General features: G+C 38.3%; 1 long non-coding RNA gene across 1 annotated transcript; it reads right to left on the reverse strand.

The window, feature by feature from the left end:
* Positions 1–779: 779 nt before the first annotated feature.
* Positions 780–2,366, reverse strand: LOC111093808. The gene is made up of 3 exons (XR_005383048.1): positions 1,960–2,366; positions 1,143–1,259; positions 780–908 (listed from the first exon to the last, which is right to left on the reverse strand). It is a non-coding gene; the product is annotated as an uncharacterized LOC111093808 (long non-coding RNA).
* Between the last annotated feature and the right edge of the window lie 1,873 nt (positions 2,367–4,239).

Below are 4,239 nucleotides of genomic sequence, written 5' to 3' on the forward strand. Positions count from 1 at the left end.
TTATTTATTTATTTATTTATTTATTTATTTATTTTAAGCTCTGGTTCAGACATATTACTTGTATCTATTTTGATTAGCTCTCTGGCTGGGACTTTTTCTTGTTCTTTCCTTTGGAATGAATTCCTCCATCTTGGCATTTTATTAAGGACTCTGTTGTATGTCTTAGGAAAAGCCTGTACCTGGTCCTATTTCCACGAGAGCTGAAGCTCTGCAGCACTCCTGACCTTGTGTATATGTGTGGGTGTGCCATTCTTCTGGAGGAGGAGCCTGCTACTGTTGGCTTTCAACCACACTTGTCCTAGTAAAAAAAGGTGCCTGCAGAGCCCAGGGGGCAAGGCTTGGTGTACAGGGCTCAAAGCTTGCACTATGGGGCACTGTGCTGATGGGTGGGGGTAAAATGGCATAGGCCTGCTTTCTTCCCCAGAAAGGAGAATTTGTGTCTCTCACTGCTCAGGAAGCCCTCATAGAAGAGCAGTCCATCTCCCCTCTTGTGTCCCATGTTTCTGTCAGATCCCTACCTTCACCCTGCCTGTGACTGAGTCTTCTGCTCCTGTGCTTTATCTGAGGTGTGCAGCTGAGTTTCAATATTCCAAATTTTAGGGACCTGTCATAGCACAGACTTGCACAGACCTGCTCTGATCCTCTGGGGGAGGGTTTCACTGCACTGGCCTGTTTCTCTCAGAAGGGCAGTCACATCAGTGCTCAGGGGACAACATACATTAAGTTGGCATCCAAGTTACCACTCTCAGTAGGGGTCAGTACTTACATACTAATGAATGGGACAGCTTAAGAGGCCCACCTTCTCTTCTGTCTCTTCTAATGTGACTCAGGGGATACTCAGAGCATACTGCTGCTTCTGGGTCTCTGCCCTCCTCCACGACAGCACCACTACATCCACCAGGCTCCACCTGGAGATGGCACTAAATGTCTAAAACATCAGATTTTAGCTTTGCTGCTTGTTAAAACTTAAAATAATCAGCCTCTCTGATTTTCCCAGTCAATGGTTTTGGGAAATTATTTTTCTTATGCAAGCCCCTGCATGCTGTTTTATTTCTCTTTATCTCTCTCCATGATCAGGGCTCCCTCCCCTCTGTAGCACCATGATTCTTTTCTCCCCCAAATCATGTCCCCACACCTCCTACCTTCCACAATGTGACCTCTTTCCTTCCTCTAGTTGTACAGTTTGTTCTTTCAGTTCTCAGATCACTTTCATGGTTTCCATGGATATTAGATGATGCCATTCAGGCTTATGTTTTTATCTGAAAGTGGTACCCCAAGGTCACTAACATGAGCATGTAGATGTAGACTTGGATGTCTCTCTTAACTTCATATCCAGTGATTTTTTTTTTCTTTTTTTTTAAAGATTTTATTTATTTATTTGAGAGAGAGAGAGAGTGAGAGAGCACAAGCCAGGAGAAGAAGCAGAGAAAGAGAGAGAAGCAGACTCCCTGCTAAGCAGGGATCTTAATGAGGGGCTCAATCCCAGGACCCTAGAATCATGCCTGAGCTGAAAGCAGATGCTTAACCCACTGAGCTACCCAGGCTCCCCTGTTTTTTTTTTTTTTTTCTATTAGACTTTAAACATGTGGATAGTGAAACCCCTACTAGCTGCCCTTGAGCTCTAGAAACACTACTGGGAGGGAGCCCCTGCCCCCTCCAATCTGTCCACTCTGTGAAAAGTGGATGAGAGGAAGTGGAGAGAAGCTAAGAAGAAATAGCTAGGTCCATACACTGAGAAAAGTGCATGGGCTTCCCTCATCTTTCCACTCAATTTTGCTATGAACCTAAAACTGCTCTAAAAAATAAAATCTATTCAAAAGGTAACCAGAAATCATTGCTTATATCCATATGTTATCACTTTTTAAGAAAATTCTTGACTAGCCAAGAATCTCTTCTATCCTCCTTTCTATTCTGTTTAACTTGTATTCATTCTATGCTGTCTCTCACTCACTAACTCACCCCTGAAACAAAACTTCTCTGCCCCAGTCTGTTAGATTTTACTCTCTCCTTCACATATTTATTATGTAGATTGTGTCTCTTCTTATGAGGTCATTTGTTCTTTCTTCTAAATTCTATGCTTTTTCTGTCTACTATACATCATAAAAGTTTAGACAGTTCTTAAAGGGGGATGAGATGGGAATAGAAATGTTGGATTGGTCAGGTAGATTGATAATTATGTTCTCTTTGGACCAGTGAGGAAGACTGATGGAAAGAAGAGATTTGTAGTTATTTTTATGTTAATATATTTATATATTTTTATCTCATTATACAATGAAATTTAATTGTTAACAATTGCATTAGATTCAATTGTTAACCAAGAAAGTGGTGACATCCCTTTCTTGAAGTTGCAAAAATAATTTTCCCAATTAGCTAATTCTTTCTTTTCTGGGTATCATATTGAAATTTCTTCCATCTTCCTGTTTCAGGGTAAGGCTTTTAAAGAAAATATAGCAGGATTAGTTTAAAGTCTTCTGAATCTTTCAGCAAACATGCTTTTCTTTTTCTCTTTCCTTTTTGTCTCTCTTTGTACAGTGAAGCTTTACTCTTGTACCTCTTACTTTAAACTTAACATTCATAATCCAATTCTGTCCTTTTTGGTGACTACCCCCCTTTTTTCTACTAGAACAGCAGCCTCTTTTAGCTGTTTTCTGTATTCTATGGTTTGAGAAACTACTTTAAAGCATTTATTTTGAAGGAAAAGCCCTTAGTGCTTAGTGTCTAATGGAGAAAAATGGTCCTTCCAATGCAAAGAAACAGACACTGTGGTATTTTTGTTAATGAAACATCATTAAAAATTGCCCACGCAGCAGTTCTTAAAGAGAAGCTCAAATTCCTTCATCTTCCCTATGCTACTCAATATTGTAAAAGAGGAGACTGTGAGACTACAGAAGTATTTCAGAAGAATAATGTAAAAAGTAAGTGCATATTGAAGATCTTTAAAATGAAGGAAGAATAGAGTGAATCTTTGTAACAAGAAAGAGAAGTAGAATATAGGAAAACACCATAGATCACAGGCATGATAAAGGTTTCATATCAAATAAATAAATGGTCCCACCCTGAAGTTTCCTGACACACTCTGATTAGCCACATAACCGACTAAATTATGCATTCATTTAGGAGAAATTCAGTGTGGAGCTCTTGAGCAACTACATGAACTAGTCATTTTGTGAAGATTTCTAGATGGAGGGAGGATAAATTGGATACAGACTCTCCTTTAATATATACTATGCCTATGTTGATTCTATCTATCTATCTATCTATCTATCTATCTATCTATCATCTATCTATATCTATCTATCATCTTATGCTACTAGATATGTCATTATATGGTATTAGATATCTGTATACTATATACTATATGCTAGAAAAGGATAAATACATATAATAGTTTTGTCCCTTAAAATGTTATAGGAGTCTAGTGAAGAATGGAATTCTACTTGGAAGAACAAGAAAAGCAACCCATAGCTTTGAGTAAAGAGGACTGAGACATCCTGAAGCAGAGAGAGGGCAGTTTAGGGGGATGGAAAAACTGGGGGAAAGGCAGTAATACATTAAACAGAGCATTTACCTGCAAATATGGATAAGGGGTATGTATAAGGATGCCTCAGGCTGCAGTAACAGAAAGCTATATTCAAACTGACTAAACCATAAGAGAATCAACTATTTTACATAACAAACAGTCCAGAGGTAAACAGGTTCCAGCCAGAGGAATTTAGTATTTCAGTTCTATTTCTAAACAAGTCTCTCGGTTTTGCTCTTTTCAAGATTTTGGTTAGTCTTTCCTGAAGTGGACATCCTTCATGGCTACAAAATGGTAGCAATCAGCCCCTGGGGCATTAACCCTGTTATTATTTTTTTATAATTATAAATTATATTATAATATGTTATTTTTATAATAATATAATATTATTTATTATTTCAGTAAGTAGGTGCGAAACTCCACACCTAATCATAAAGGCAAACTCTTCCTGGAGGTCCTTTTGGCTCAACTTACATCCTTGGACTTCTCAGAGCTAGCAACTATTGCTTAGGTGTTCCCACACAGATTTGCTTAGAGACTGAAGTGAACCATGTTCTGAAGACGGGCAAAAGGCACTCGATCAAAAAATGAAGTTTTTCAAGAAGGGATGTTTCCATATGTATAGGACATAAATGTATCTTTACCCAAGATAGTTTGGAGTCATGCTATGACTAATTTGAAACACCAAGACAAAGAGTTTGTATGCATTCTTAAGTATT

This window comes from Canis lupus, chromosome 33, assembly GCF_011100685.1.
Source record: "Canis lupus familiaris isolate Mischka breed German Shepherd chromosome 33, alternate assembly UU_Cfam_GSD_1.0, whole genome shotgun sequence".
Classification (NCBI taxonomy): domain Eukaryota; kingdom Metazoa; phylum Chordata; class Mammalia; order Carnivora; family Canidae; genus Canis; species Canis lupus.